The sequence below is a fragment of the Eubalaena glacialis genome, chromosome 1 (genome assembly GCF_028564815.1).
Source record: "Eubalaena glacialis isolate mEubGla1 chromosome 1, mEubGla1.1.hap2.+ XY, whole genome shotgun sequence".
Lineage (NCBI taxonomy): Eukaryota > Metazoa > Chordata > Mammalia > Artiodactyla > Balaenidae > Eubalaena > Eubalaena glacialis.
This window is the reverse complement of record NC_083716.1, coordinates 93,743,078-93,759,083: the sequence shown is the minus strand read 5'-3', so window position 1 is coordinate 93,759,083 and position 16,006 is coordinate 93,743,078. Positions and strand designations below refer to the sequence as shown.

The following is a 16,006-nucleotide window of genomic DNA, read 5'->3' as shown; positions in this document are numbered from 1 at the left end:
GCCACGGCCGGGGGCGGGAGCGGGGGCGGGGGCCGGGGCCGCTTCTCCGGGCCTGCCGGCCACCAGGGCCGGGGTCCTGTGCTCGGCGGGCGGCGTGGGGGCAAGGGGGGGCCTTGCTGGGGCTAAGGGGCCGTGCCCACTCCATGGTGGCTCCCAGTGGCTTCGGGCCAGCTGCTGCCCGGCCGGAGGGCCGGCCCGGCCGTGGCCGGGCTGCGCCTAACTCCGCGTGGGCGGGCAGGGGGGGATGCCCAAGGGACCGCGGCCGCCGGGCCCTGAAGCCTCCGGGGCCGCGTCCCTGTGAGCGTCGAGCGGGATCTGCGGCGGGGCGCCAAGCGCCGACGGGCCTGGAGCGTCCCGCCCGCCCTGGGCTGCGAGGTGGCCCACCACTCCGCCACCCCCGGGTCCCCGAGGCCTCCTGTCGCCTGCCTGGGCGGGCGGCAGGGCCCTGCGGGAGAGGGCTGGCCGCCGGCATGGCGGTAAGGCGCAGGCGCCAGCGAAGCTGGGGCCTCAAGAGGCACCGCGCGGGCCCCTCCTGCGTCTACGGCCATACCACCCTGAACGCGCCCGATCTCGTCTGATCTCGGAAGCTAAGCAGGGTCGGGCCTGGTTAGTACTTGGATGGGAGACCGCCTGGGAATACCGGGTGCTGTAGGCTTTTTGCCTCCCGCTCCGCCTTCTCCTTTAGTCGCCCGCCGCCTCCGCCCCCGCCCCGGCCCCCGCCGGGCAGCGCTGCAGGCCCCACCTCCTCCGGCCCCTCCCACCACAGCGCGCCAGAGGGGGCGCTCCGCGCCGGCCTGGCCGGCCAGGCGGCCAGAAGGCGGCCCTGGAAGGCAGCCGCCACCCCAGCCGCTCCCGTGGTGGCTGGCCCGGACCCAGACTCCGCCGCAGGCCGGGGTGCCGTCTGTGCGGCCCACGAAGCCCTCGACCTGCACTTGGCCGCCCCCACCGGAGCCCAGCCGCGCCGCAGCCCCCTGTCTGCCCGTGTGTCTCTCCACAGCTCCCTCCGGAAAAAGCCCACCCTTTGCCACTTCGCCACGGCCGAGAGTGGGAGCGGGGTCGTGGGCTGGGACCGGTTCGCTGGGCTGGCTAGACACCAGGCGCCGGGAACTTTGCTCGGCAGTTGGCGTGGGGGCAAGGGTGGCGTTGCTGTGTCTAAGGGGCCGTGCCGGCTCAATGGTGGCTCCCAGTGGCTTCGGGCCAACTGCCGTTGGGCAGGCGGGCCGGCCAGGCCGTGGCTGGGCTGCGCCTAGCACTGTGTGGATTGACAGGGTGGGGAATGCACAAGGGACCGAGGGCCACAGGCCCTTAAGTCTCCGGGGCCAAGTCCTGTGAGGGTTGAGCGGCTCTGGGGCGGAGGGCCAAGCGCCTACAGGCCTGGAGGGTCCCGCCTGACCTGAGCTGCGAAGTCGCCCACAACTCCACCACCCCCGGGCCCTCGAGGCCTCCTGTCGCTTGCCTGGGCGGACGGCAGGGCCGCGCCGGAGAGGGTTGGCTGCCGGGCTGGCGGTAAGTCGCCAGCACCAGCGAAGCTAAGCCTCAAGAGGCACACCGTGGCCCCCGCTGCATTCTACGGCCACACCTCCCTGAACGCACCACACCTCGTCTGATCTCGGAAGCTAATCAGGGTCTGGCCTGTTTCGTACCTGGATGGGAGACCACATGGGAATACCGAGTGCTGTAGGCTTTTTTGCCTCCCGCTCCGCCTTGACATTTAGTGGCCCGCGGCCGAGGCCGCCTCCGCCCCGCTGAGCACCGCTGCAGGCCTCACCTCCTCACGTCCCTCCCAACACAGCGCGCCGGAGGGATCGCTCCCCGCCGAGCTGGCTGGACATGCGGCCAGAATGCGGCCCTGGAAGGCAGCCGCCACCCCAGCCGCTCCCGTGGTGGCTGGCCCGGACCCAGACTCCGCCGCAGGCCGGGGTACCGTCCGTGCGGCCCACGAAGCCCTCGACCTGCACTTGGCCGCCCCCACCGGAGCCCAGCCGCGCCGCAGCCCCCTGTCTGCCCGTGTGTCTCTCCACAGCTCCCTCCGGAAAAAGCCCCCCCTCCGCCGTTTCGCCACGGCCGGGGGCGGGAGCGGGGGCGGGGGCCGGGGCCGCTTCCCGGGCCTGCCGTCCACCAGGGCTGGGGTCCTGTGCTCGGCGGGCGGCGTGGGGGCAAGGGGGGGCCTTGCTGGGGCTAAGGGGCCGTGCCCACTCCATGGTGGCTCCCAGTGGCTTCGGGCCAGCTGCTGCCCGGCCGGAGGGCCGGCCCGGCCGTGGCCGGGCTGCGCCTAACTCCGCGTGGGCGGGCAGGGGGGGATGCCCAAGGGACCGCGGCCGCCGGGCCCTGAAGCCTCCGGGGCCGCGTCCCTGTGAGCGTCGAGCGGGATCTGCGGCGGGGCGCCAAGCGCCGACGGGCCTGGAGCGTCCCGCCCGCCCTGGGCTGCGAGGTGGCCCACCACTCCGCCACCCCCGGGTCCCCGAGGCCTCCTGTCGCCTGCCTGGGCGGGCGGCAGGGCCCTGCCGGAGAGGGCTGGCCGCCGGCATGGCGGTAAGGCGCAGGCGCCAGCGAAGCTGGGCCTCAAGAGGCACCGCGCGGGCCCCTCCTGCGTCTACGGCCATACCACCCTGAACGCGCCCGATCTCGTCTGATCTCGGAAGCTAAGCAGGGTCGGGCCTGGTTAGTACTTGGATGGGAGACCGCCTGGGAATACCGGGTGCTGTAGGCTTTTTGCCTCCCGCTCCGCCTTCTCCTTTAGTCGCCCGCCGCCTCCGCCCCCGCCCCCGCCCCCGCCCCCGCCGGGCACCGCTGCAGGCCCCACCTCCTCCGGCCCCTCCCACCACAGCGCGCCAGAGGGGGCGCTCTCCGCCTGCCTGGCCGGCCAGGCGGCCAGAAGGCGGCCCTGGAAGGCAGCCGCATCCCAGCCGCTCCCGGGGTGGCTGGCCTGAACCCAGACTCCGCCTCAGGCCCGGGTGCCGGCCGTGCGGCCCGCGAGCCCCTTGACCTGCACCTGGCCGCCCCCACCAGCGCCCAGCCCCGGCGCAGCCACCTATCTGCCGGTGTGTCTCTCCACAGCTCCCTCCGGAAAAAGCCCCCCCTCCGCCGTTTCGCCACGGCCGGGGGCGGGAGCGGGGGCGGGGGCCGGGGCCGGTGCTCCGGGCCGGCCGGCCACAAGGCGCCGGGTCCTGTGCTCGGCGGGTGGCGTGGGGGCAAGGGTGGCCTTGCTGGGGCTAAGGGGCCGTGCCGACTCAATGGTGGCTCCCAGTGGGTTAAGGGCCGACTGCCGTCGGGCAGGAGGGCCGGCCCGGGCTGCGGCTGGGCTGCGCCTAGCGCCGCGTGGGCGGGCAGAGGGGAGGCCCAAGGGACCGCGGGCCCCGGGCCCTGAAGCCTCCGGGGCCACGTCCCTGTGAGCGACGTGCGGGATCTGGGGCGGGGCGCCAAGCGCCGAACGGTTTGGTGGGTCCCGCCCGCCCTGGGCTGGGAGGTCGCCGAACCCTCCGCCACCCCCCTGGTACCCGAGGCCGCCGTTGCCCTGCCTGGGCGGGCGGCGGGGCCCTGCCGGGGCGGGCTGGCCGCCGGGCTGGCGGGGAGGCGCAAGCGCCAGCGAAGCTGGGCCTCAAGAGGCACTCCGCGGGCCCCTCTTAACGTCTACGGCCATACCACCCTGAACGCGCCCGATCTCGTCTGATCTCGGAAGCTAAGCAGGGTCGGGCCTGGTTAGTACTTGGATGGGAGACCGCCTGGGAATACCGGGTGCTGTAGGCTTTTTGCCTCCCGCTCCGCCTTCTCCTTTAGTCGCCCGCGGCCTAGGCCGAGGCCGAGGCCGAGGCCGAGGCCGCTGCCTCCGCCCCCGCCCCCGCCCCCGCCGGGCAGCGCTGCAGGCCCCACCTCCTCCGGCCCCTCCCACCACAGCGCGCCAGAGGGGGCGCTCCGCGCCGGCCTGGCCGGCCAGGCGGCCAGAAGGCGGCCCTGGAAGGCAGCCGCCACCCCAGCCGCTCCCGTGGTGGCTGGCCCGGACCCAGACTCCGCCGCAGGCCGGGGTGCCGTCCGTGCGGCCCACGAAGCCCTCGACCTGCACTTGGCCGCCCCCACCGGAGCCCAGCCGCGCCGCAGCCCCCTGTCTGCCCGTGTGTCTCTCCACAGCTCCCTCCGGAAAAAGCCCACCCTTTGCCACTTCGCCACGGCCGAGAGTGGGAGCGGGGTCGTGGGCTGGGACCGGTTCGCTGGGCTGGCTAGACACCAGGCGCCGGGAACTTTGCTCGGCAGTTGGCGTGGGGGCAAGGGTGGCGTTGCTGTGTCTAAGGGGCCGTGCCGGCTCAATGGTGGCTCCCAGTGGCTTCGGGCCAACTGCCGTTGGGCAGGCGGGCCGGCCAGGCCGTGGCTGGGCTGCGCCTAGCACTGTGTGGATTGACAGGGTGGGGAATGCACAAGGGACCGAGGGCCACAGGCCCTTAAGCCTCCGGGGCCAAGTCCTGTGAGCGTTGAGCGGCTCTGGGGCGGAGGGCCAAGCGCCTACAGGCCTGGAGGGTCCCGCCTGACCTGAGCTGCGAAGTCGCCCACAACTCCACCACCCCCGGGCCCTCGAGGCCTCCTGTCGCTTGCCTGGGCGGACGGCAGGGCCGCGCCGGAGAGGGTTGGCTGCCGGGCTGGCGGTAAGTCGCCAGCACCAGCGAAGCTAAGCCTCAAGAGGCACACCGTGGCCCCCGCTGCATTCTACGGCCACACCTCCCTGAACGCACCACACCTCGTCTGATCTCGGAAGCTAATCAGGGTCTGGCCTGTTTCGTACCTGGATGGGAGACCACATGGGAATACCGAGTGCTGTAGGCTTTTTTGCCTCCCGCTCTGCCTTGACATTTAGTGGCCCGCGGCCGAGGCCGCCTCCGCCCCCGCTGAGCACCGCTGCAGGCCTCACCTCCTCACGTCCCTCCCAACACAGCGCGCCGGAGGGATCGCTCCCCGCCGAGCTGGCTGGACATGCGGCCAGAATGCGGCCCTGGAAGGCAGCCGCCACCCCAGCCGCTCCCGTGGTGGCTGGCCCGGACCCAGACTCCGCCGCAGGCCGGGGTGCCGTCCGTGCGGCCCGCGAGGCCCTCGACCTGCACTTGGCCGCCCCCACCGGAGCCCAGCCGCGCCGCAGCCCCCTGTCTGCCCGTGTGTCTCTCCACAGCTCCCTCCGGAAAAAGCCCCCCCCTCCGCCGTTTCGCCACGGCCGGGGGCGGGAGCGGGGGCGGGGGCCGGGGCCGCTTCTCCGGGCCTGCCGTCCACCAGGGCCGGGGTCCTGTGCTCGGCGGGCGGCGTGGGGGCAAGGGGGGGCCTTGCTGGGGCTAAGGGGCCGTGCCCACTCCATGGTGGCTCCCAGTGGCTTCGGGCCAGCTGCTGCCCGGCCGGAGGGCCGGCCCGGCCGTGGCCGGGCTGCGCCTAACTCCGCGTGGGCGGGCAGGGGGGGATGCCCAAGGGACCGCGGCCGCCGGGCCCTGAAGCCTCCGGGGCCGCGTCCCTGTGAGCGTCGAGCGGGATCTGCGGCGGGGCGCCAAGCGCCGACGGGCCTGGAGCGTCCCGCCCGCCCTGGGCTGCGAGGTGGCCCACCACTCCGCCACCCCCGGGTCCCCGAGGCCTCCTGTCGCCTGCCTGGGCGGGCGGCAGGGCCCTGCCGGAGAGGGCTGGCCGCCGGCATGGCGGTAAGGCGCAGGCGCCAGCGAAGCTGGGCCTCAAGAGGCACCGCGCGGGCCCCTCCTGCGTCTACGGCCATACCACCCTGAACGCGCCCGATCTCGTCTGATCTCGGAAGCTAAGCAGGGTCGGGCCTGGTTAGTACTTGGATGGGAGACCGCCTGGGAATACCGGGTGCTGTAGGCTTTTTGCCTCCCGCTCCGCCTTCTCCTTTAGTCGCCCGCCGCCTCCGCCCCCGCCCCCGCCCCCGCCCCCGCCGGGCACCGCTGCAGGCCCCACCTCCTCCGGCCCCTCCCACCACAGCGCGCCAGAGGGGGCGCTCTCCGCCTGCCTGGCCGGCCAGGCGGCCAGAAGGCGGCCCTGGAAGGCAGCCGCATCCCAGCCGCTCCCGGGGTGGCTGGCCTGAACCCAGACTCCGCCTCAGGCCCGGGTGCCGGCCGTGCGGCCCGCGAGCCCCTTGACCTGCACCTGGCCGCCCCCACCAGCGCCCAGCCCCGGCGCAGCCACCTATCTGCCGGTGTGTCTCTCCACAGCTCCCTCCGGAAAAAGCCCCCCCTCCGCCGTTTCGCCACGGCCGGGGGCGGGAGCGGGGGCGGGGGCCGGGGCCGGTGCTCCGGGCCGGCCGGCCACAAGGCGCCGGGTCCTGTGCTCGGCGGGTGGCGTGGGGGCAAGGGTGGCCTTGCTGGGGCTAAGGGGCCGTGCCGACTCAATGGTGGCTCCCAGTGGGTTAAGGGCCGACTGCCGTCGGGCAGGAGGGCCGGCCCGGGCTGCGGCTGGGCTGCGCCTAGCGCCGCGTGGGCGGGCAGAGGGGAGGCCCAAGGGACCGCGGGCCCCGGGCCCTGAAGCCTCCGGGGCCACGTCCCTGTGAGCGACGTGCGGGATCTGGGGCGGGGCGCCAAGCGCCGAACGGTTTGGTGGGTCCCGCCCGCCCTGGGCTGGGAGGTCGCCGAACCCTCCGCCACCCCCCTGGTACCCGAGGCCGCCGTTGCCCTGCCTGGGCGGGCGGCGGGGCCCTGCCGGGGCGGGCTGGCCGCCGGGCTGGCGGGGAGGCGCAAGCGCCAGCGAAGCTGGGCCTCAAGAGGCACTCCGCGGGCCCCTCTTAACGTCTACGGCCATACCACCCTGAACGCGCCCGATCTCGTCTGATCTCGGAAGCTAAGCAGGGTCGGGCCTGGTTAGTACTTGGATGGGAGACCGCCTGGGAATACCGGGTGCTGTAGGCTTTTTGCCTCCCGCTCCGCCTTCTCCTTTAGTCGCCCGCGGCCTAGGCCGAGGCCGAGGCCGAGGCCGAGGCCGCTGCCTCCGCCCCCGCCCCCGCCCCCGCCGGGCAGCGCTGCAGGCCCCACCTCCTCCGGCCCCTCCCACCACAGCGCGCCAGAGGGGGCGCTCCGCGCCGGCCTGGCCGGCCAGGCGGCCAGAAGGCGGCCCTGGAAGGCAGCCGCCACCCCAGCCGCTCCCGTGGTGGCTGGCCCGGACCCAGACTCCGCCGCAGGCCGGGGTGCCGTCCGTGCGGCCCACGAAGCCCTCGACCTGCACTTGGCCGCCCCCACCGGAGCCCAGCCGCGCCGCAGCCCCCTGTCTGCCCGTGTGTCTCTCCACAGCTCCCTCCGGAAAAAGCCCACCCTTTGCCACTTCGCCACGGCCGAGAGTGGGAGCGGGGTCGTGGGCTGGGACCGGTTCGCTGGGCTGGCTAGACACCAGGCGCCGGGAACTTTGCTCGGCAGTTGGCGTGGGGGCAAGGGTGGCGTTGCTGTGTCTAAGGGGCCGTGCCGGCTCAATGGTGGCTCCCAGTGGCTTCGGGCCAACTGCCGTTGGGCAGGCGGGCCGGCCAGGCCGTGGCTGGGCTGCGCCTAGCACTGTGTGGATTGACAGGGTGGGGAATGCACAAGGGACCGAGGGCCACAGGCCCTTAAGCCTCCGGGGCCAAGTCCTGTGAGCGTTGAGCGGCTCTGGGGCGGAGGGCCAAGCGCCTACAGGCCTGGAGGGTCCCGCCTGACCTGAGCTGCGAAGTCGCCCACAACTCCACCACCCCCGGGCCCTCGAGGCCTCCTGTCGCTTGCCTGGGCGGACGGCAGGGCCACGCCGGAGAGGGTTGGCTGCCGGGCTGGCGGTAAGTCGCCAGCACCAGCGAAGCTAAGCCTCAAGAGGCACACCGTGGCCCCCGCTGCATTCTACGGCCACACCTCCCTGAACGCACCACACCTCGTCTGATCTCGGAAGCTAATCAGGGTCTGGCCTGTTTCGTACCTGGATGGGAGACCACATGGGAATACCGAGTGCTGTAGGCTTTTTTGCCTCCCGCTCCGCCTTGACATTTAGTGGCCCGCGGCCGAGGCCGCCTCCGCCCCCGCTGAGCACCGCTGCAGGCCTCACCTCCTCACGTCCCTCCCAACACAGCGCGCCGGAGGGATCGCTCCCCGCCGAGCTGGCTGGACATGCGGCCAGAATGCGGCCCTGGAAGGCAGCCGCCACCCCAGCCGCTCCCGTGGTGGCTGGCCCGGACCCAGACTCCGCCGCAGGCCGGGGTGCCGTCCGTGCGGCCCACGAAGCCCTCGACCTGCACTTGGCCGCCCCCACCGGAGCCCAGCCGCGCCGCAGCCCCCTGTCTGCCCGTGTGTCTCTCCACAGCTCCCTCCGGAAAAAGCCCACCCTTTGCCACTTCGCCACGGCCGAGAGTGGGAGCGGGGTCGTGGGCTGGGACCGGTTCGCTGGGCTGGCTAGACACCAGGCGCCGGGAACTTTGCTCGGCAGTTGGCGTGGGGGCAAGGGTGGCGTTGCTGTGTCTAAGGGGCCGTGCCGGCTCAATGGTGGCTCCCAGTGGCTTCGGGCCAACTGCCGTTGGGCAGGCGCGCCGGCCAGGCCGTGGCTGGGCTGCGCCTAGCACTGTGTGGATTGACAGGGTGGGGAATGCACAAGGGACCGAGGGCCACAGGCCCTTAAGCCTCCGGGGCCAAGTCCTGTGAGCGTTGAGTGGCTCTGGGGCGGAGGGCCAAGCGCCTACAGGCCTGGAGGGTCCCGCCTGACCTGAGCTGCGAAGTCGCCCACAACTCCACCACCCCCGGGCCCTCGAGGCCTCCTGTCGCTTGCCTGGGCGGACGGCAGGGCCGCGCCGGAGAGGGTTGGCTGCCGGGCTGGCGGTAAGTCGCCAGCACCAGCGAAGCTAAGCCTCAAGAGGCACACCGTGGCCCCCGCTGCATTCTACGGCCACACCTCCCTGAACGCACCACACCTCGTCTGATCTCGGAAGCTAATCAGGGTCTGGCCTGTTTCGTACCTGGATGGGAGACCACATGGGAATACCGAGTGCTGTAGGCTTTTTTGCCTCCCGCTCCGCCTTGACATTTAGTGGCCCGCGGCCGAGGCCGCCTCCGCCCCCGCTGAGCACCGCTGCAGGCCTCACCTCCTCACGTCCCTCCCAACACAGCGCGCCGGAGGGATCGCTCCCCGCCGAGCTGGCTGGACATGCGGCCAGAATGCGGCCCTGGAAGGCAGCCGCCACCCCAGCCGCTCCCGTGGTGGCTGGCCCGGACCCAGACTCCGCCGCAGGCCGGGGTGCCGTCCGTGTGGCCCGCGAGGCCCTCGACCTGCACTTGGCCGCCCCCACCGGAGCCCAGCCGCGCCGCAGCCCCCTGTCTGCCCGTGTGTCTCTCCACAGCTCCCGCCGGAAAAAGCCCCCCCTCCGCCGTTTCGCCACGGCCGGGGGCGGGAGCGGGGGCGGGGGCCGGGGCCGCTTCTCCGGGCCTGCCGTCCACCAGGGCCGGGGTCCTGTGCTCGGCGGGCGGCGTGGGGGCAAGGGGGGCCTTGCTGGGGCTAAGGGGCCGTGCCCACTCCATGGTGGCTCCCAGTGGCTTCGGGCCAGCTGCTGCCCGGCCGGAGGGCCGGCCCGGCCGTGGCCGGGCTGCGCCTAACTCCGCGTGGGCGGGCAGGGGGGGATGCCCAAGGGACCGCGGCCGCCGGGCCCTGAAGCCTCCGGGGCCGCGTCCCTGTGAGCGTCGAGCGGGATCTGCGGCGGGGCGCCAAGCGCCGACGGGCCTGGAGCGTCCCGCCCGCCCTGGGCTGCGAGGTGGCCCACCACTCCGCCACCCCCGGGTCCCCGAGGCCTCCTGTCGCCTGCCTGGGCGGGCGGCAGGGCCCTGCCGGAGAGGGCTGGCCGCCGGCATGGCGGTAAGGCGCAGGCGCCAGCGAAGCTGGGCCTCAAGATGCACCGCGCGGGCCCCTCCTGCGTCTACGGCCATACCACCCTGAACGCGCCCGATCTCGTCTGATCTCGGAAGCTAAGCAGGGTCGGGCCTGGTTAGTACTTGGATGGGAGACCGCCTGGGAATACCGGGTGCTGTAGGCTTTTTGCCTCCCGCTCCGCCTTCTCCTTTAGTCGCCCGCCGCCTCCGCCCCCGCCCCCGCCCCCGCCGGGCAGCGCTGCAGGCCCCACCTCCTCCGGCCCCTCCCACCACAGCGCGCCAGAGGGGGCGTTCCGCGCCGGCCTGGCCGGCCAGGCGGCCAGAAGGCGGCCCTGGAAGGCAGCCGCCACCCCAGCCGCTCCCGTGGTGGCTGGCCCGGACCCAGACTCCGCCGCAGGCCGGGGTGCCGTCCGTGCGGCCCACGAAGCCCTCGACCTGCACTTGGCCGCCCCCACCGGAGCCCAGCCGCGCCGCAGCCCCCTGTCTGCCCGTGTGTCTCTCCACAGCTCCCTCCGGAAAAAGCCCACCCTTTGCCACTTCGCCACGGCCGAGAGTGGGAGCGGGGTCGTGGGCTGGGACCGGTTCGCTGGGCTGGCTAGACACCAGGCGCCGGGAACTTTGCTCGGCAGTTGGCGTGGGGGCAAGGGTGGCGTTGCTGTGTCTAAGGGGCCGTGCCGGCTCAATGGTGGCTCCCAGTGGCTTCGGGCCAACTGCCGTTGGGCAGGCGGGCCGGCCAGGCCGTGGCTGGGCTGCGCCTAGCACTGTGTGGATTGACAGGGTGGGGAATGCACAAGGGACCGAGGGCCACAGGCCCTTAAGTCTCCGGGGCCAAGTCCTGTGAGGGTTGAGCGGCTCTGGGGCGGAGGGCCAAGCGCCTACAGGCCTGGAGGGTCCCGCCTGACCTGAGCTGCGAAGTCGCCCACAACTCCACCACCCCCGGGCCCTCGAGGCCTCCTGTCGCTTGCCTGGGCGGACGGCAGGGCCGCGCCGGAGAGGGTTGGCTGCCGGGCTGGCGGTAAGTCGCCAGCACCAGCGAAGCTAAGCCTCAAGAGGCACACCGTGGCCCCCGCTGCATTCTACGGCCACACCTCCCTGAACGCACCACACCTCGTCTGATCTCGGAAGCTAATCAGGGTCTGGCCTGTTTCGTACCTGGATGGGAGACCACATGGGAATACCGAGTGCTGTAGGCTTTTTTGCCTCCCGCTCCGCCTTGACATTTAGTGGCCCGCGGCCGAGGCCGCCTCCGCCCCGCTGAGCACCGCTGCAGGCCTCACCTCCTCACGTCCCTCCCAACACAGCGCGCCGGAGGGATTGCTCCCCGCCGAGCTGGCTGGACATGCGGCCAGAATGCGGCCCTGGAAGGCAGCCGCCACCCCAGCCGCTCCCGTGGTGGCTGGCCCGGACCCAGACTCCGCCGCAGGCCGGGGTACCGTCCGTGCGGCCCACGAAGCCCTCGACCTGCACTTGGCCGCCCCCACCGGAGCCCAGCCGCGCCGCAGCCCCCTGTCTGCCCGTGTGTCTCTCCACAGCTCCCTCCGGAAAAAGCCCCCCCTCCGCCGTTTCGCCACGGCCGGGGGCGGGAGCGGGGGCGGGGGCCGGGGCCGCTTCCCGGGCCTGCCGTCCACCAGGGCTGGGGTCCTGTGCTCGGCGGGCGGCGTGGGGGCAAGGGGGGGCCTTGCTGGGGCTAAGGGGCCGTGCCCACTCCATGGTGGCTCCCAGTGGCTTCGGGCCAGCTGCTGCCCGGCCGGAGGGCCGGCCCGGCCGTGGCCGGGCTGCGCCTAACTCCGCGTGGGCGGGCAGGGGGGGATGCCCAAGGGACCGCGGCCGCCGGGCCCTGAAGCCTCCGGGGCCGCGTCCCTGTGAGCGTCGAGCGGGATCTGCGGCGGGGCGCCAAGCGCCGACGGGCCTGGAGCGTCCCGCCCGCCCTGGGCTGCGAGGTGGCCCACCACTCCGCCACCCCCGGGTCCCCGAGGCCTCCTGTCGCCTGCCTGGGCGGGCGGCAGGGCCCTGCCGGAGAGGGCTGGCCGCCGGCATGGCGGTAAGGCGCAGGCGCCAGCGAAGCTGGGCCTCAAGAGGCACCGCGCGGGCCCCTCCTGCGTCTACGGCCATACCACCCTGAACGCGCCCGATCTCGTCTGATCTCGGAAGCTAAGCAGGGTCGGGCCTGGTTAGTACTTGGATGGGAGACCGCCTGGGAATACCGGGTGCTGTAGGCTTTTTGCCTCCCGCTCCGCCTTCTCCTTTAGTCGCCCGCCGCCTCCGCCCCCGCCCCCGCCCCCGCCCCCGCCGGGCACCGCTGCAGGCCCCACCTCCTCCGGCCCCTCCCACCACAGCGCGCCAGAGGGGGCGCTCTCCGCCTGCCTGGCCGGCCAGGCGGCCAGAAGGCGGCCCTGGAAGGCAGCCGCATCCCAGCCGCTCCCGGGGTGGCTGGCCTGAACCCAGACTCCGCCTCAGGCCCGGGTGCCGGCCGTGCGGCCCGCGAGCCCCTTGACCTGCACCTGGCCGCCCCCACCAGCGCCCAGCCCCGGCGCAGCCACCTATCTGCCGGTGTGTCTCTCCACAGCTCCCTCCGGAAAAAGCCCCCCCTCCGCCGTTTCGCCACGGCCGGGGGCGGGAGCGGGGGCGGGGGCCGGGGCCGGTGCTCCGGGCCGGCCGGCCACAAGGCGCCGGGTCCTGTGCTCGGCGGGTGGCGTGGGGGCAAGGGTGGCCTTGCTGGGGCTAAGGGGCCGTGCCGACTCAATGGTGGCTCCCAGTGGGTTAAGGGCCGACTGCCGTCGGGCAGGAGGGCCGGCCCGGGCTGCGGCTGGGCTGCGCCTAGCGCCGCGTGGGCGGGCAGAGGGGAGGCCCAAGGGACCGCGGGCCCCGGGCCCTGAAGCCTCCGGGGCCACGTCCCTGTGAGCGACGTGCGGGATCTGGGGCGGGGCGCCAAGCGCCGAACGGTTTGGTGGGTCCCGCCCGCCCTGGGCTGGGAGGTCGCCGAACCCTCCGCCACCCCCCTGGTACCCGAGGCCGCCGTTGCCCTGCCTGGGCGGGCGGCGGGGCCCTGCCGGGGCGGGCTGGCCGCCGGGCTGGCGGGGAGGCGCAAGCGCCAGCGAAGCTGGGCCTCAAGAGGCACTCCGCGGGCCCCTCTTAACGTCTACGGCCATACCACCCTGAACGCGCCCGATCTCGTCTGATCTCGGAAGCTAAGCAGGGTCGGGCCTGGTTAGTACTTGGATGGGAGACCGCCTGGGAATACCGGGTGCTGTAGGCTTTTTGCCTCCCGCTCCGCCTTCTCCTTTAGTCGCCCGCGGCCTAGGCCGAGGCCGAGGCCGAGGCCGCTGCCTCCGCCCCCGCCCCCGCTCCCGCCGGGCAGCGCTGCAGGCCCCACCTCCTCCGGCCCCTCCCACCACAGCGCGCCAGAGGGGGCGCTCCGCGCCGGCCTGGCCGGCCAGGCGGCCAGAAGGCGGCCCTGGAAGGCAGCCGCCACCCCAGCCGCTCCCGTGGTGGCTGGCCCGGACCCAGACTCCGCCGCAGGCCGGGGTGCCGTCCGTGCGGCCCACGAAGCCCTCGACCTGCACTTGGCCGCCCCCACCGGAGCCCAGCCGCGCCGCAGCCCCCTGTCTGCCCGTGTGTCTCTCCACAGCTCCCTCCGGAAAAAGCCCACCCTTTGCCACTTCGCCACGGCCGAGAGTGGGAGCGGGGTCGTGGGCTGGGACCGGTTCGCTGGGCTGGCTAGACACCAGGCGCCGGGAACTTTGCTCGGCAGTTGGCGTGGGGGCAAGGGTGGCGTTGCTGTGTCTAAGGGGCCGTGCCGGCTCAATGGTGGCTCCCAGTGGCTTCGGGCCAACTGCCGTTGGGCAGGCGGGCCGGCCAGGCCGTGGCTGGGCTGCGCCTAGCACTGTGTGGATTGACAGGGTGGGGAATGCACAAGGGACCGAGGGCCACAGGCCCTTAAGCCTCCGGGGCCAAGTCCTGTGAGCGTTGAGCGGCTCTGGGGCGGAGGGCCAAGCGCCTACAGGCCTGGAGGGTCCCGCCTGACCTGAGCTGCGAAGTCGCCCACAACTCCACCACCCCCGGGCCCTCGAGGCCTCCTGTCGCTTGCCTGGGCGGACGGCAGGGCCGCGCCGGAGAGGGTTGGCTGCCGGGCTGGCGGTAAGTCGCCAGCACCAGCGAAGCTAAGCCTCAAGAGGCACACCGTGGCCCCCGCTGCATTCTACGGCCACACCTCCCTGAACGCACCACACCTCGTCTGATCTCGGAAGCTAATCAGGGTCTGGCCTGTTTCGTACCTGGATGGGAGACCACATGGGAATACCGAGTGCTGTAGGCTTTTTTGCCTCCCGCTCCGCCTTGACATTTAGTGGCCCGCGGCCGAGGCCGCCTCCGCCCCCGCTGAGCACCGCTGCAGGCCTCACCTCCTCACGTCCCTCCCAACACAGCGCGCCGGAGGGATCGCTCCCCGCCGAGCTGGCTGGACATGCGGCCAGAATGCGGCCCTGGAAGGCAGCCGCCACCCCAGCCGCTCCCGTGGTGGCTGGCCCGGACCCAGACTCCGCCGCAGGCCGGGGTGCCGTCCGTGCGGCCCGCGAGGCCCTCGACCTGCACTTGGCCGCCCCCACCGGAGCCCAGCCGCGCCGCAGCCCCCTGTCTGCCCGTGTGTCTCTCCACAGCTCCCTCCGGAAAAAGCCCCCCCCTCCGCCGTTTCGCCACGGCCGGGGGCGGGAGCGGGGGCGGGGGCCGGGGCCGCTTCTCCGGGCCTGCCGGCCACCAGGGCCGGGGTCCTGTGCTCGGCGGGCGGCGTGGGGGCAAGGGGGGGCCTTGCTGGGGCTAAGGGGCCGTGCCCACTCCATGGTGGCTCCCAGTGGCTTCGGGCCAGCTGCTGCCCGGCCGGAGGGCCGGCCCGGCCGTGGCCGGGCTGCGCCTAACTCCGCGTGGGCGGGCAGGGGGGGATGCCCAAGGGACCGCGGCCGCCGGGCCCTGAAGCCTCCGGGGCCGCGTCCCTGTGAGCGTCGAGCGGGATCTGCGGCGGGGCGCCAAGCGCCGACGGGCCTGGAGCGTCCCGCCCGCCCTGGGCTGCGAGGTGGCCCACCACTCCGCCACCCCCGGGTCCCCGAGGCCTCCTGTCGCCTGCCTGGGCGGGCGGCAGGGCCCTGCGGGAGAGGGCTGTCCGCCGGCATGGCGGTAAGGCGCAGGCGCCAGCGAAGCTGGGCCTCAAGAGGTACCGCGCGGGCCCCTCCTGCGTCTACGGCCATACCACCCTGAACGCGCCCGATCTCGTCTGATCTCGGAAGCTAAGCAGGGTCGGGCCTGGTTAGTACTTGGATGGGAGACCGCCTGGGAATACCGGGTGCTGTAGGCTTTTTGCCTCCCGCTCCGCCTTCTCCTTTAGTCGCCCGCCGCCTCCGCCCCCGCCCCGGCCCCCGCCGGGCAGCGCTGCAGGCCCCACCTCCTCCGGCCCCTCCCACCACAGCGCGCCAGAGGGGGCGCTCCGCGCCGACCTGGCCGGCCAGGCGGCCAGAAGGCGGCCCTGGAAGGCAGCCGCCACCCCAGCCGCTCCCGTGGTGGCTGGCCCGGACCCAGACTCCGCCGCAGGCCGGGGTGCCGTCCGTGCGGCCCACGAAGCCCTCGACCTGCACTTGGCCGCCCCCACCGGAGCCCAGCCGCGCCGCAGCCCCCTGTCTGCCCGTGTGTCTCTCCACAGCTCCCTCCGGAAAAAGCCCACCCTTTGCCACTTCGCCACGGCCGAGAGTGGGAGCGGGGTCGTGGGCTGGGACCGGTTCGCTGGGCTGGCTAGACACCAGGCGCCGGGAACTTTGCTCGGCAGTTGGCGTGGGGGCAAGGGTGGCGTTGCTGTGTCTAAGGGGCCGTGCCGGCTCAATGGTGGCTCCCAGTGGCTTCGGGCCAACTGCCGTTGGGCAGGCGGGCCGGCCAGGCCGTGGCTGGGCTGCGCCTAGCACTGTGTGGATTGACAGGGTGGGGAATGCACAAGGGACCGAGGGCCACAGGCCCTTAAGTCTCCGGGGCCAAGTCCTGTGAGCGTTGAGCGGCTCTGGGGCGGAGGGCCAAGCGCCTACAGGCCTGGAGGGTCCCGCCTGACCTGAGCTGCGAAGTCGCCCACAACTCCACCACCCCCGGGCCCTCGAGGCCTCCTGTCGCTTGCCTGGGCGGACGGCAGGGCCGCGCCGGAG

At 73.7% G+C, this 16,006-nt stretch overlaps 9 non-coding genes and 6 pseudogenes across 9 annotated transcripts; all 15 read left to right on the top strand.

Moving 5' to 3' along the window:
- The first annotated feature begins 536 nt into the window (after window positions 1–536).
- LOC133103290 (5S ribosomal RNA) lies at window positions 537–655 on the top strand. Its single transcript, XR_009703250.1, has one exon. It is a non-coding gene; the product is annotated as a 5S ribosomal RNA (ribosomal RNA).
- Window positions 656–1,565: 910 nt separating this feature from the next.
- Window positions 1,566–1,684, top strand: LOC133078039 (5S ribosomal RNA; annotated as a pseudogene).
- Window positions 1,685–2,591: 907 nt separating this feature from the next.
- Window positions 2,592–2,710, top strand: LOC133103286 (5S ribosomal RNA). The gene has a single exon (XR_009703243.1). It is a non-coding gene; the product is annotated as a 5S ribosomal RNA (ribosomal RNA).
- A 918-nt stretch (window positions 2,711–3,628) lies between these two features.
- LOC133103277 (5S ribosomal RNA) lies at window positions 3,629–3,747 on the top strand. The gene has a single exon (XR_009703241.1). It is a non-coding gene; the product is annotated as a 5S ribosomal RNA (ribosomal RNA).
- Window positions 3,748–4,693: 946 nt separating this feature from the next.
- On the top strand, window positions 4,694–4,812 carry LOC133078034 (5S ribosomal RNA; annotated as a pseudogene).
- A 910-nt stretch (window positions 4,813–5,722) lies between these two features.
- On the top strand, window positions 5,723–5,841 carry LOC133103270 (5S ribosomal RNA). The gene has a single exon (XR_009703240.1). It is a non-coding gene; the product is annotated as a 5S ribosomal RNA (ribosomal RNA).
- A 918-nt stretch (window positions 5,842–6,759) lies between these two features.
- On the top strand, window positions 6,760–6,878 carry LOC133103264 (5S ribosomal RNA). Its single transcript, XR_009703238.1, has one exon. It is a non-coding gene; the product is annotated as a 5S ribosomal RNA (ribosomal RNA).
- Window positions 6,879–7,824: 946 nt separating this feature from the next.
- Window positions 7,825–7,943, top strand: LOC133078030 (5S ribosomal RNA; annotated as a pseudogene).
- Window positions 7,944–8,851: 908 nt separating this feature from the next.
- LOC133078026 (5S ribosomal RNA) lies at window positions 8,852–8,970 on the top strand (annotated as a pseudogene).
- A 908-nt stretch (window positions 8,971–9,878) lies between these two features.
- LOC133103259 (5S ribosomal RNA) lies at window positions 9,879–9,997 on the top strand. The gene has a single exon (XR_009703237.1). It is a non-coding gene; the product is annotated as a 5S ribosomal RNA (ribosomal RNA).
- Window positions 9,998–10,907: 910 nt separating this feature from the next.
- LOC133078014 (5S ribosomal RNA) lies at window positions 10,908–11,026 on the top strand (annotated as a pseudogene).
- Window positions 11,027–11,933: 907 nt separating this feature from the next.
- LOC133103254 (5S ribosomal RNA) lies at window positions 11,934–12,052 on the top strand. Its single transcript, XR_009703236.1, has one exon. It is a non-coding gene; the product is annotated as a 5S ribosomal RNA (ribosomal RNA).
- A 918-nt stretch (window positions 12,053–12,970) lies between these two features.
- LOC133103248 (5S ribosomal RNA) lies at window positions 12,971–13,089 on the top strand. Its single transcript, XR_009703233.1, has one exon. It is a non-coding gene; the product is annotated as a 5S ribosomal RNA (ribosomal RNA).
- Window positions 13,090–14,029: 940 nt separating this feature from the next.
- LOC133078010 (5S ribosomal RNA) lies at window positions 14,030–14,148 on the top strand (annotated as a pseudogene).
- A 910-nt stretch (window positions 14,149–15,058) lies between these two features.
- Window positions 15,059–15,177, top strand: LOC133103242 (5S ribosomal RNA). The gene has a single exon (XR_009703231.1). It is a non-coding gene; the product is annotated as a 5S ribosomal RNA (ribosomal RNA).
- Window positions 15,178–16,006: the final 829 nt, after the last annotated feature.